The 15,117-nt window shown below is 38.1% G+C and overlaps 1 protein-coding gene and 1 pseudogene across 17 annotated transcripts in view; one reads left to right on the top strand and one right to left on the bottom strand.

Moving 5' to 3' along the window:
- THOC2 (THO complex subunit 2) overlaps window positions 1-9,913 on the top strand; it is a 133,898-nt gene extending 123,985 nt beyond the window's left edge. For 8 of the 17 annotated variants that reach the window (XM_063634890.1, XM_063634893.1, XM_063634889.1 and 5 more), the window contains one exon: window positions 6,729-9,913. The gene's annotated coding sequence lies outside the window, so the exon portion shown is untranslated. The remainder of the gene's footprint in view (window positions 1-6,728) is intronic. The other 9 variants (XM_055268156.2, XM_055268161.2, XM_055268151.2 and 6 more) reach the window with 2 other exon arrangements.
- On the bottom strand, window positions 6,541-7,374 carry LOC129475391 (tyrosine-protein kinase Fer-like; annotated as a pseudogene).
- Window positions 9,914-15,117: the final 5,204 nt, after the last annotated feature.

Raw genomic sequence — 15,117 nt, 5'->3', positions numbered from 1 at the left:
TTCTCTGTTCCTTTTGCTTTCTCATGCTGGTGTGTTATCCAAAGATTTTTAAGTTTTCGTGCCAATTTTTTTTTTTTTTTTTTTTACCACTGTCCATGTTTTGCAACAGAAAATATGGTCTGTGTTTTTAGTTCTGGAATTTACAATGTGTAACTTTTTTTTTTTTTTTTTTGGTAATGCGCTTATGCTTTATGTGAGATTTAAAAAGTATTTTACCCATCTTAAATAAATTGTGATTCCATCATAGTGGATACAGTGTTCAGACCCTAATATTGCCTTTTTTGAGCACTTAAGATAATCCGAATAGTTACTGTTTGATGATGCCTTAGTATTATTGAAGTACGTAGGACAATTTGCCCCCTAAATGTAATGGTTCCAGACAGCTGTATTTTGAGGCTGTTGACTCTGCCTTTATTTTTTTATTTTTATTTTTTTTTGAGAGGGAGTCTTACTCCATTGCCCAGGCTGGAGTGCAGTGGCGCGATCTCAGCTCACTGCAACCTCTGCTGCTCAGGTTCAAGCGATTCTCCTGCCTCAGCCTCCTGAGTAGCTAGGATTAGAGGCGCCTGCCACCACGCCCGGCTAATTTTTGTATTTTTAGTAGAGATGGGGTTTCACCATGTTGGCTAGGCTGGTCTTGAACTCTTGACCTCGTGATCCACCTGCCTCAGCCTCCCAAAGTGCTGGGATTACAGGTGTGAGCCACCGCGCCTGGCCGACTCTGCTTTTTTATAGCCCGTTTTCTTGCTTCCATGTTAGCCATCATTTCTTAATATATTAAGTATACTTGCTTTTCTGTACTTCCTTAATATATTAATTAAGTATACTTGCTTGTCTATACCTCCCCCCTAATATTATTGGATGCTTCTAATCTTTTATGAGACCAGATAGATAACCAAGGCTATTTACCAGTGTTTAAATTACAAGTGAGAAATGTCTGAGGGCCAGTTCTGTATAAGGGTATGGGCTTAAAGGTATGGATTTTGTCATCTTTATTTTGGCTGCAAAGCAGGGATTCGAGAGGTTGCCATATAGTCAACACATGATGAATGGTGTGCTTTTCCTGCTTTTTTGGTGCTTGCTATGTAAGTAGATTAGGGTAACGTAGGGTAAATGAGAGTTATAAAAGAACATTTAGAATTTAATAGCTTTAAAAGGAAATATTACTGCTAATTCTTCAATTCTAGCTGCTCCTACCCCCATCCCAACCTTGACAACTATCTTCTCTGGTGAGCCATAAACTCTTAATCCTCATTTTAACCTTTCTTTTAATCTGGCATTTTGCTGTCACATGTGGTCTCCCTATTAAAAGAAAAACAAAAAGCCCACCTTTCATATCTTCATGAGGAATGAGCCAGCCATTGTCACTGACAACTTTCACAGTGATTTTATATATCTCTCTTTACTCAGTACCTAAATATTATTCTTTTGTATGTGAAGGTTATGCTACAGATTTGAGTTTTCCCTACACTGACCATGAATTTGTATTTTACCCCTCTATATAATCTCTTAGGAACAAAGGGATGACAAAACTGGCCAGGGTTAGATATTTGGCTCGTGGTCTTATAGCAAAACTTCTATATTCAGATGTTCTTTTAAAAGTACATCTAGCTGAATGTCCATCCTGTTGAATTCCTCATTGACAACTTTGTACGATGCTTTCTTCTTGGGTAGACTCTTAATTTTGTGAGACTTTGGTTGATAGTTTCTTTTTTTTTTTTTCTTTGAAACAAAGAAGTCTCGCCGTTTTGCCCAGGCTGGAGTGTAATGGTGCGATCTTGGCTCACTGCAACCTCCGCCTTCCAGGTGATTCTCCTGGTGATTCTTCAAGAGATTCTCCTGCCTCATCCTCCTGAGTAGCTGGGATTACAGGCACGCACCACCATGCCTCACTAATTTTTGTATTTTTAGTAGAGACAAGGTTTCACCATGTTGGCCAGGCTGGTCTTGAACTCCTGACCTCAGGTGATCCACCCGCCTTGGCCTCCCAAAGTGCTGGGATTATAGGTCTGAGCCACTGTGCTGGGCCATCTGGCTGATAGTTTCTTTCTTTTTTTTTTTTTTTTTTTTTTGAGATGGAGTCTCGCTCTGTTGCCCAGGCTGGAGTGCAGTGGTGCAATCTTGGTTCACTGTAGTCTCTACCTCTCGGGTTCAAGCGATTCTCCTGCCTCAGCCTCCCTAGTAGCTGGGACTACAAGCACGTGCCACCACGCCTGGCTAATTTTTGTATTTTTAGTAGAGACAGGGTTTCGCCATGTTGGCCAGGCTGGTCTCGAACTCCTGACCTCAGGTGATCCACCTGCCTCGGCCTCCCAAAGTGCTGGCATTACAGAGTGAGCCACTGCACCCAGCCGATAGTTTATTTTAAAACAAAAAAAAATTTTAAATAGAGACGGGATTTCGCCATGTTGCCCAGGCTGGTCTGAAACTCCTGGACTCAAGCCATCTTCTTGACTTGGTCTCCTAATATGCTGGGATTGTAGGCATGAGCCACCATGCCTGGCTGATAGTTTCTTTTTCTGGTTGTTGACTGCTACTTTCTATTTGGATACATTCCAGGGTTGGTCAGGTCTGTTTTTCTTCCTTTTCTTTAAGAATGTTATCATTTCTGATTGGAACCATCTATTTACAGGCTACTTTGAAATCTGCTGCCCTCCCCCACTCACCTTTTATTTTCTATTCTATAGAAAGGACAGCTCTTACATATGTCATATTTCCATGATTGAAAGATGTCATTACTTGTAAGATTTCATTATTGTTTTTAGAACAGTTTTTTTAAGGAGGGTTGGTAGAGAAATGACACTGATTTGTAAGTATCATCCTGATTTTCACAAACATTAAAATAATCACATCAGAATTAAGATACAAGGCCGGCATGGTGGCTCATGCCTGTAATCCTAACACTGTAGGAGGCTGAGGCAAGAGGATTGCTTGAGGCCAGGAGTTTGAGATCAGCCTGGGCAATGTAGTGAGACCCCATTTCTAATAAATAAATAAATAAATAAATAAATAAATAAATAAATAAATAAATCTTAGCTAGGCATGGTAGTATGCACCTGTAGTACCAGCTCCTTGGGAGTCTGAGGCAGGAGGATTTCCTGAGCACAGGAGTTCGAGGCTGCAGTAAGCCATGATTATGCCATTGCACTCCAGCATGGGTGACAGAGCAAGACTCTGTCTCTTAAGAATTAAGAAGATAACAGTATATAAATATGACCATAATTAAATTCCTTCCAGTCTTCTGTCATCTTCTCTGGTCTTCTATTTTTGGTTGCAAAACTCTGTTCCTTCTCTGCATCTTCTGTTGCCCTTAAAGTCTTTGTACAAATTCGTCTTGCCTCTTCTTGATTTAGTCTTTTGAAGATTACTAGTTCCTTTGCCTTTAACCTTTCTTCCTACTTCAACTTTTTTTTTTTTTAAATTCCTGCTTATAAAATTGTCCTCTGAGAACCACCACACTTTGGCTTCTCAATTTTAATTTGATATATGTGATCCTCAACTCAGGGATGTTGAGTTCAGCAAATTTTTGAAAGTCCTTTTGTGAACCAAATGCTATGCTAAGCTGACATTTGCTCCCAGGCCTTGAGATACTCAGTCTCCTTGCTTTTTATTATTTTGGATGTAGGACTTTGATTTTAAGGAACATTAGCAGTTAGCATTACTTATTCATAATCTATTTTTTTAATCTACGACATTCCTATTCTAATCCTCCTTTCCAAGAAGGCCAAATATATTTTGCCGGTCCATTCCTTCCAGTCTCACATGTGTAACCTAATTTTTATCCTCTAAATCCTAAGTTGCAAATTATCAGCCCTTGGGCAGAATGTGGCTTGTTAAATGTACTTTCTTATTTTATTTTATTTTATTTTATTTTTCATTTCATTTCATTTTTGAGACAGAGTCTCTCTCTGTCACCCATGCTGGAGTGCAGTGGTGCAATCTTGGCTCACTGCAACCTCTACCCCCTAGGTTCAAGCGATTCTCATGCCTCAGTCTCCCGAGTAGCTGGGATTACAGGCATGTGCCACCATGCCTGGCTAATTTTTTTGTATTTTCAGTATAGACGGGGTTTCACCACGTTGGCCAGGCTGGTCTCAAACTCCTGACCTCAAGTGAACCGCCCTCCTTGGCCTCCCAAAATGCTGGGATTACAGGTGTGAGCCACCACGCCCGGCCTCTTTCTTTTTTTTTTTTTGTTTTTTTGTAGAGACGAGGTCTCACTATATTGCCCAGGCTGGTATTGAACTCATGGGCTCAAGTAATCCTCCTGCCTCTGCCTCTCAAAGTGGTGCGATTACACATGTGAGCCACCACCGCCAGCAAAATGCACCTTCTTAACCTCACACAGTATTTCAAAATTTTAAAAATCTGTTTGTTTTTAAAAATCAGAATTGACAAAATCCAAATTTCAGTTTTTCTTGAAGGATTGGAACATCTGGTAACATTGTGTTCTGATTTTTGCATAGCATCATTATGTCCTGATTTCAGCTAGACTTGTCTAGGTGCCGCCCCCCTTTAGAATAGAGCAAGGGCCTTTTTAAAAACAGTTCACTTCAGTCAGTCCCCACTCAGCTCATTTCTTTTGTTTTCATTACGTTCTTGGCGTCTGTAGACAATTGATTTTGTAATTCCAGCTCTAAGCCTTTTTTTTGTTTTGTTTTCCCTTCAGTTCATACTTGGAAACTGACCTCCTAAGCTCCTAAAGATTTCTTGTTTTAGGAATGCATTGCCATTTTGAGGCTTATTCCTAGATGTTGACGATAGGTATTGGGAAAGGGTATGGGATAGGGAACTCATCAATGTTCACATTGATGCCAGAGAAACATTTAATATCTCTGTATAAGTGCAACATTGAGTTTTTTTGCCACCAAACACACCATTTTATAGGAGGGAAACCTATACTGATTAAAAGAGCTTGCTTATTTGCTGCAGCTTATTTTTCGAGGGCAGATTTAATATGCTCTCATTTTGGTCTGTATGTAGTAACCATTAAATGTATACTAGACTCTTGTTAGGAACTTGAAATGACAGACACAAATCATTTCTGTCTTCATTATCAACTTTTATACTTTAAAAAAAATACTGAGTATAGGTTTTGTGCACTGATATTCACAGGCACCAAACAGTTGAAGAGGGCAGGAGAAATTTTCTATTTCCTTTCTCTTCCATTTACAGTAGAGCAAATATTCATTTATATGCTGTTTTTTAAAATTTTGACATGGGCATGAGCACTTATAAAAGGCTTCCATGCAACATTTGTCCTGAGTGTGTCTTTCCCCTACACACATAATTATCCTGAAAAGCATTCCTGGGTGCTGTTAAGATTCAGCTCAACAGAATCCACGTCTTAACTCTGTTACATTTTATCCACGTGGAACATCTCAGGAACTCTGTTTGCTATAAGAATTCCTAGGTTGCAATATAAGGGTAAATGAAGGAGTAAAGTGGATTTAGGATGGCTGTCCCCATGTCTTTCTCCTCATAACTTCCTTCTTCCTTATAAATATTTGTTTGACTTTTTAAATGTCAAGTTCATCCTTATATGCCTTTCTACCTGGGGTTTATGTGAAAAGAGCGAGAGAATGAGAATAAAATCCTGACAGTTTCAGACACTAGTAAAAATGCATGGAATGCAGTTCTGGGATGCTTCCTTTGAAGTGAAGACGCTTAACCAAAAATAATATATTATTTTGGTGGGCTTGTATTTTATAGTTTCTCTTAAAAATTGTTTGGTTGCCATCCAGAGGGCTCTTTAATTTATATAAACTACTAAAACATTTCTTAGGACCTTTTTGGTGAATTTGATCATAAAATTAAAAAGCGTGTATGTGTTTTATAAAGGCATACCTCTGTTAAGAAGGCTGGTTTTATGTTTGCCTTTTCTTCTCTACTTTGATCACCACCCTAGCTGTTCCTTTCTCCAGACCACCTTACTTTTCAAACTTGATTCTTGCTGTTACAGCTCTCTGTAACATCAGTTAAAGTCAGCTGCCTCAACTCTTTGAGGATGTTTGTGCATAGGACGGCATTGTGAAACATAGGGAAATGGCAGTCTTACTGACAAAACAGGACCTATCTCTGGCCAAAAAGAAAAAAAAAAAAAACCAAACAACTTAGGAGGTCCAGATAATTACCAATATAAAATGGCGTTCACAAATATAATGTTGTCTCAGCAGAGTAGGAAGGCCATCTTCTGTTGAGATGTGTCCTACAAATGTGGTATGTGATATCAATACAGCTTATAGCACCAATAGGTGTCTGTGATGGAGAACAGCAGACTATGAACTGAGCCTAGAGTAGAAAATTTTTGAGAAACAGTAACAGTCCTAGATGTGAAAAAGATAGATCTGTGTGATCCCTTACATTTGGAACTTATACTTTCTTATCTACAATGGTTAAAGCAGCACATATTTTTAAAAAATAGTTAATAAAACACTTGGGAGAATGTTGCAGGTAATGTGGTATAAATGTTAATAAGAAGAAAAATACTGCTCTGCTGAAAATAGAGTCCTGAAGGCTGAGTTTGGCACTGTTTCATCACTATGCAACTTTCTTCTTGATGGCAGCTATCTCTTTCTGAAGTTCAGTAGACTTGGGGGCGGTTTTCAAGTTTGTAATCCTAACACCTCAGCATTATTTTATTAAAATACTCTGTGGACACTGCCAAGAGACTGACATCCAGTATCTTCTTTCCACTTGTTCTTGTGCTTGCTGATTTGTCATTCCAGGCTATGGACAGACCCCCTAAGCTGAAAGTCTCCCAGAGGAGGATGCCAAAGCTCCATGCGGCACTCTCAGAACGATATCTCCCATAATTAAGAGCTTCTGTTGCTGTCCATTTAATGGGAATCTGCTTTAAGTCAGAAGATGAATACACACCACCATCCTCTTGACGAGACATTCCAAAGTCACTGATTTTCAATTTTCAGGACATTATTTTCCCCTCCAGGCAGTTTCTTACAGCAAGGTCCCTGTGTATACATTTTTTACTCGAGATACGCCATCCAGAATCAGCATCTAATGAAAATTTCACTAACTGAGTTTTAGTTCATTCTTCTTTCTCAGAAAGGAGAGGAAATCGCCTCCTGGAACCAGTTCCTTAATGACGTAGATAGGCCGTCTTTGTGTGCGAACTCCTATACGTTTGACAGTACTGGGATGATTATATTGCTTGAGGATTTTGGCTTCTAGTAAAAATTTTAATTTCAGTTCCTAGGGAAGATGTTCTTGACATGTTTTAACAGCAACAGCATTTTTATCCTTTAATGTGCCCTTAAATGCCCTTACCAGAATTTCCCTTGCCTCTTGTAATGTGACATCTTTATGATTGAGAACCCATTTCTTATTCTCCTTATGGCCATACTGTGATACCATAATGCTCTTAATTGGAACATTGACTTTTTTTTTGCAATTTAAACAATTGAGATAAAATTCATATAACATCAAATTTGCCTTTTACTTTTTTTTTTTCTTTTGGAGACCAAGTCTCGCTGTTGTCTCCCAGGCTGGAGTGCAGTGGCACGATCTCGGCTCACTGTGACCTCCGCCTCCCAGGTTCAAGCAATTCTCCTTCCTCAGCCTCCTGAGTAGCTGGGACTACAGGCATGCACCACCATGCCTGGCTAATTTTTGTATTTTTAGTAGAGATAGGGGTTTCACCATGTTAGCCAGGATGGTCTCAATCTCCTGACCTGGTGATCCACCCGCCTCGGCCTCCCAAAGTGTTGGGATTATAGGCGTGAGCCACCAAGCCTGGCCTCAAATTTGCCATTTTAAAGTGTACAATTCAGTGGTTTTTAGTTTATCCACTATGTTGTGCAAGCATCACTGCTGTCTAATTCCAGAGCATTTCTGTCACCCCAAAAAGAAACTCCATGCCTATTAGCAGTCACTCCCAATTCTTCCCTTCCTCGGCCCCTGGAAATCAGTAATGTACTTTCTGTGATTTTGCCTGTTTTGGACATTTCCTTTAAATGGAATTATGCAATAATTTGTGGCCTTTTGTGTTTGGCTTTCACTTAGCATCATGTTCTCAAGGCTTATCCATGTTGTGGCATGTATCAGTACTCCATTCCTTTTTATGACTAAATGATGTTTCATTGTATGAGTGTGTACCACATTTTATTTATCCATTCAGCAATTAATGGACAGGAACAATGGCTTTTAAGTATTAAATTGTAAGTTAAACATTAAATGTATCCACAGTTATTGATAATGTCAAGATTATACATGGTGTGAACAGAATGCTGTGTAGAAATGGTATGTAAATTATTTGTCAGCATTTCATGTAAGTGATTATTTTCTAAGGACCCTCCTAGGCCTGGTTTTAAGAAATATGTGAATGTAGTATTTTCATCAATAAAGTTTAATGCATTAAGCATTAGCTTAAAATTTGAATGAAGGCAGATGTGAAGATATTTGCCACATGTTGTAATAATCATGTTTTGAAATTATTTCAATATGAAGTATTTGAAAAATGTCAATACATAAAGGAAAGGAAATGAGTATAATTAAGTCAATATATTTTTAAAGCAATTTTTATAATTTAGCAGACACTGCATCTTAATATAAGTTACTATTAAAATTGTGTCCTTGTGAAAAATGTGATGTCATTTTTCTTTTTTTGTTGATCATGTAAAATAGGTTACTTTTCTTTGCTACATTTGCTGTTTACTTTTGATAAGCTATTGCTTGCCCTTGTGGAATATTTTACTTGTTGCTCCATTTTTTTCTCCCTACCCACACCCCTCTCTCCCACACGCACATGATGTTCAATTTTTTTTTTTAAGTCATCATTAGTGTGCTTATCTTTAATGGTTTCTAAGAATGGACAAAAAGAAACACACAAATATTTCATCCTTTTCTGGGGACTCAAGTCTTTGTTACTGATGGAACTCATTAACTTCTCGTTCTTTCTTAAATCTTCCTCCCTCCTTACCTTTTCCTCTCCTTCCTTCTCCCCTTCTTCCTTTCTTCCCCCCTCCCTCCCTCCCTCCCTTCTTCTTTCATTCTCCTTCTCTCCTTTTCCCTTCCTTTTCTCCTACCTCCTTTGACTAACCCCCCCTCCCCTACTCCCTCCTTTCCTTCCTTCCTTCCTTCCTTCCTTCTTCTCTATCAATATAATCACTTTGTTTCTTTCAGGTGAGATTGGAGTGGAACTGTTCAGCTGAGACCAGAAATTTATTTTCCTGAGTAAATTGCCAAGAATTAAGAATGAAGAGGGCCATTTGCATCTTCTTAAATTATTCAGTTATCTGCTTTATTGCTCCATGTGGAAAACTTAAAATTGTTAAGTTGTGCATTACTGTATTTTAACTTGTTGCTTAGTTTCTACATGTTTATTTTCAGTAATGGCTGAAAGTGTTAACTGTTCCATACTTTTAGCACAATGTGCTGCATAAGGTTACCTGTGTACAGAGTTTTACTTTAGATTAACTAAATATTGCCTGGGTTCAGTTTTTATTTCCATTCTGAAATGCTTCCTTTTTATTGTTTGAAACTGAAAATAAACAATTGTTGAACCCTTTTGATTTTACCTCATTTTAAAACTCAGTTTTAATTTATTATTTGGCTTGTTCTTAATATTAGTCACTAAAAGCAGTGGGAGCATTGTCTTATGAAATGCTTAGGAATCATTTTATATAGTACATGTGCAACATTAAACGTGTTTAAAAAAGAAAAAGGTACCAGCGATCACTTGTCCCTTGCCATTTTTTCTTGTCATTATGTTAGACAAATCTTGGTGGCGGGGGGATCAAAACATAATTGTTTTAATTCTACAGCTATAGGAGCTTTGTATTGCTGAACTTTCGTCTGGAAAAGTTTCACAGTGACATTTTTAAAAGAGAATTTTTTTATCTACCGAATTCTACCAGTGTAACCTTTTTTCTAAATAAACAATAGTTTTCTCAAATGGTTGTATATTATTGTGTATATTGTTGCTTATTCAAAATAACTTAGCAAAGATAATTCATTAAGGTTCCTAGCCCTTCTCAGTTCTTACTCCGTGGGCTACATTATTTTCAAATGACATATCATCCAATAATAGGAAAATATCCTGTTTGATTACCTCTATAGTTGGAGTAAACAGTGGACTGATAGCATGCCTGGATTTGTCCATTTAGTCTTCAGTTCCTTGGAAATGATACCTATGCAAATTAAAATTTTCAGAGAATGACAAAAAGGATGTAACTTTTTAAAGAATTGAGAAATGCTGAGCATATTTTAAATGAATTGGCAAAAGGGTATAAATCTTGATGTCTCTTTTCAGGTAATTGTAATTTGCAAAAATCGATGAGCAGAATATTTATGGGAGGGTGATGTATTCAGTGACTGTTGAGTGCTTATAATGTGCCTGACATAAAAATAGATGTTTTGTTAGAGTGATTTTTGACTTTGAGAAAATAACTGTGGCTTACCTCAAAATTATTTGAAAGATATCAGGAAGAACTTTCCAGTTGTTAAATATGCATTCATATTTTAAAGGTTACATGATTGTGATTTTGAACTAGAAAGTTTACTAATTAGATAGCATCAATATGCCTTCTCCCTGTTGCCCCAAATCATCAAACATAGGTAATTAGTTCTGGCCTTGGTAGAAATGCATTGCTGTTGGAAAATACTATCTTTGGATTAACTGTGTAAAAATAATGTATGTTGGAAGTAGGAAATCTGTGTTTGTTTGTAAAGCGCTAGCTATTTTAGGGCATCTACTCTGTTCTAGGTCCAAAGAAGTATAAGACCTGTCTCGAGAGTGCTTCCAATCTAGTTTGGAAAAGAAGAACCAAATGAATGCTATAGGGGGCCAGCAAACTTTTTGTAAAGGGCCAGATAGTAAATATTTGTTCCCTTGCAGGCCATGTAGTTCCCATTGCAACTACTAAGCTCTGCCATTGTAGTGTTGATGCAGTTATAAATAATATGTAAGTGAATAAGCATGGCTGTGTTCAGTAAAAGTCTATTTACAAAAACAGGTGGAAGCCTAGATTTGGCCTGCAGGCTGTAGTTTGCCAACCCATTCTATAAAGAGTAGAGAGTCCTGTAGGGTATTCATTAAAAAATATTTGAGGGTGGGAGAGGGGCGAGGGATAAAAAACCGCACATTGGGTACAGTGCACACTGCTTGGGTGATGGGTGCACCAAAATCTCAGAAATCACCACTAAAGAACTTATTCATGTAACCAAACACCACTTGTTCCCCAAAAACCTATTGAAGTATTTGAGTGCCTCTTACGTATCAGAGGTACAGCCATGAGTAAAACAAACCCCTGCCCTCATGGAACTTCCATTCTAGTCAGTGGAGGCAGACAACAAACAAATAATATTACTTGGAGGGAGGTCCTCTGAGGAAGAATAAACCTGGATAAGGAGACTGGGGTGAGGCCGAATTTACTGCTGATTACACAGTGGCTATGGAGTGAAGATGAGCGAAGCAGGGCATTTTGAGGCAGTTATTACAGTATGAATATTTTATTACCGACTAATGTATCTGTGATTCCCAACCCATCTTTGAACCTTTTACATGAATGTAATACGCAGGATCTCTCTCTCTCTGTCGTTCTAGTGGGTGGCATCTAGGCTTGCCATTTTCTAGAAAGGAGTTCTTGACTAAAGGCTCATGAATGAGCTTGGGGGGGTATTTATGGGCCTTCCAGAATCCCAGAAATTGGGTACAAGTTTGTGTTATGTACACTTTTCTGAGTCTATAGCTTTTGCCAGATTCTCAAGAAAATAAGCCTAAGGTGGCAAGTTTCTTTTTCTGGGTCTTGTTCCAAAGGTGTCTGAGACTTTTATAACAAACTCTGAATCCTTTTGGGGATGGTGAGAAGGTGGAAGACAGTTGTCTATCTACCTTGGATTAAATGGTAGGGGCTAAAGTTAGAGCAGCAGCCTTCCTTGCCTTGGCAAATAATCTACAAGTGATTTGCAATTTGTTGGAAAGTAACTGGTCCATGCGGGCCATTTCCTCTTTAAAGGAGGCACTTTAGCCAAGTATGGGCAGACATCCTAGTAGCCTTTTTTTTTTTTTTTTTTTTTTTGGACAACTATGTAATTGATTTATTTCTACCCTACTATGATCCAAAAAGGATTTATGAAAAAAAAACATAGTACAGTATCTTTAAATGAGAAAATTTGTTTCTGGGTGAAATTAATAACCTAAATGAAGCTATTACCCCAAAATGTCATGTACAAGTGGGCCATGGAGAAACTGGCAGGCCACAAAGAGAAGGTAACGTGGTTAGTTACAGGAACTGGTGTCCATCAAATATAAAGCTAGTTGCAGCGGAGAAGAATGTTTCCTGGCACCGAGGCCTGAAAGAAATTTCTTTGCATTCACAAAGCAGTCATGTCTTTTCAACGGATAAAACAAAGGAATGTATCTTGTAAATGGTCTTGAGTATTACCCGATGGCCAACACCTTAGTTCATTCTAGTAAGGTTATTTCTACAATGACACTGGAACATGCGGTCCAGGCATGCAGGTCTCTGATGATTTGTTTCAGTCCAGGAAAACATTTTTAAATATTTGGGACAGGGTTTGTAAACCGGGATTTATTATAGCCTTGTTTTTTATAAGTATGTTTGTAAAGATTAGGAAACTCATGCGACTGTTGTTTGGTTCCCATGATACAAGTAATATGAACAAGACCTCTTTAGTGTAAAAGCTTTGCCTGCACTTTGTTTCATTTTTATGGATGGTGATCTCTAAGGCTGCTTCTTAGATAGAATGAAGCTTATTATACTGTAACTGCTTAATATTCTATCTCATTACTTATCAGAAATGTGGTTTAAATGCTTAACTTTTTGTTTGTTTGTTTGTTTCTGTTTTTTTGAAACAGGGTCTCACTGTTGCCCATGCCGGAGTGCAGTGGTGCGATCTTGGCTCATGGCAGCCTCCACCTCACGGGCTCAAGCAATTCTCTTGCCTCAGCCTCCCGAATAGCCAGAATTATAGGCACGTGCCACCATGCATGGCTAATTTTTGTATTGTATTTTCGGTAGAGACAGGGTTTCACCTTGTTGGCCAGGCTGGTCTCGAACTCCTGACCTCAAGTGATCCACCTACCTCGTAAATGTTTAAGTTTTAAAAATTGAAGTAACATTTCTAGAGACACTATCTTTCAGGGCCAAGGAGATTTTATTGGGTCCAGAGTTGAGAATAAAAAGAGGAGCTGCATAAAAGATGGTAATTCATGCTAATTGAACACAGATTTTCTTCTATTTATAGACACAAGTAGACATAAGAACAACAAAAGGAGGGATATTGGAAATAGTGATTAAAGGAAGTGTGGCAACCTGAGAAAATAAACCTTAATGTAAAAAATTCTGTTTTTGTTCCTGATTCTTAGGTACTGTTTTAAGCTGTAATGAATGGCCATTTCTAAATGGATCAGGCTTAAAAAGCTTAATTCCTTTGATGTGTTGCCAAATGGATGTGGTTAATAGAGGAAGGAGAGGGAACAGAGATGATTCTGATTGGGCACAGGGCACATAAGCTTGAGAAATACATAATTGCAGATCAGAAATAGCCTTCATTTCATGGATAGGAGCTAGAAAATGACCTGGCACTTAACCTCTAGCTTAGTCGGACCTCTGATTTTTGTTAGATGACAGCTAGATGTCCTTGGGCTCGAGTATCTGACCAATAGACAGCTATTATTACCTCTGTCCTCACAAAATTTTCTTGTATTTTAACCAGAATGATACTGTACTTTGTTCAAGGCTTTCTTGATCCTAATTTCATGTGGTATGTAATAGTACTTATCTCTTATTACATATATCATCATGATCAAAGAACACTTCTGAATTGTAACTGGATATGCCATTGCTAGGCACTATTATACAGCATCTTTTCTGCTTTCTGTAATAATTGATCCAAGACATCAGTAAGACAGACAAACATGCTAAGCAAGAAACAATATGTAAGATGAGTAAGGTATCCATACCATGTGCAGCTGGGGACCAGATACATTTTAAGAGGTTGGTGAATACTTGATAAGAATTACCTCAGACTAAGTGTGATTTGAGAAGTTTTTGTCCACAACAGGTTTGTCTAGCAAAATTTTATAAAGGATTTGGACTTAAAGGAAGCCAACTGATTTCTACTTAGACCTGGAGGGTATAGGTCTTTTGGGGTCTCGTTTAACTCTAAGTTGGCACTGGCGGAGAGTGAATCTTGAACTTGGAATTCTGAACAATTCTGGTATTATGCAGAATCTTTGAAGCCAATTTGTTATACCAGCCCAGGAATAGATCAGATTTGAGAGACAAATGCTGTCTACCTCTTTGGGTATTTTCCTTGCTGCCTCAATATTTTCCCCTTTTTTTGGTCTTAAAAAAACCCCTGACATCATCAGTCTTTTTATTGCTTTAATCAGTGTTAATCACATTTTTCATATCTTTACAGGTAATTAAAAAATTGTTGTCTCTATGTCAAGATGACTTTCCTTGTCCATTTCTATTCCTCTGAGTGGGGATGAACTCCACTGAAACTTCTTACACTGTCTCACTTGATCTTCACTATGCCCTTCTGCTAATGAATTAAATCTAACAATACATGTCAAGCACCTAAAACAGGACCTAGTACCTGGCAGGTACTCAATAACTAGTAGCAGTTGTTGTTATTAGTGGTAATATTTATACCAGTACTTTCCAAACTGAGAATCATTAGAATGAATTGAGAAACTTTTGGAGGTCCCCACATCAATTATACTGAATCAGATTTTCTTAGAGTGGGGACCTGGAGTATTTTCTACAAACAGTTCCTCAGGTGATTCCAAAGTAGGGATAACATTTGGGAATTACAGAGTTAAACCAGCACACAATCCCCACATCTCTGTTCTTAATTTTGGATAGAACTCAGAGACTTCTTATTTCTGGAGGTGATAAGTATATTATGTCCCAGAGACAACCCATGCCTAGAAAGAAATATTTTTAAATCAATGGCAATTGCCTCTGTCCTGGTATCAGAGTTTATCAACTTTGCTAGCCCATGCTACTCTTCACGGACCCCCCGACTTTTCCAGCCTTCCTTCACTGACCTGTCTGAATCTCACCTCGTTAGACTAGCTGTATATTGCCAGCAAGCATCTGCTACTGAAATAAGCAGTTTCAGAAC

This window comes from Symphalangus syndactylus, chromosome X, assembly GCF_028878055.3.
Source record: "Symphalangus syndactylus isolate Jambi chromosome X, NHGRI_mSymSyn1-v2.1_pri, whole genome shotgun sequence".
In the NCBI taxonomy this organism is placed as follows: Eukaryota; Metazoa; Chordata; class Mammalia; order Primates; family Hylobatidae; genus Symphalangus; species Symphalangus syndactylus.
This window is presented reverse-complemented; position numbering and strand designations above follow the sequence as displayed.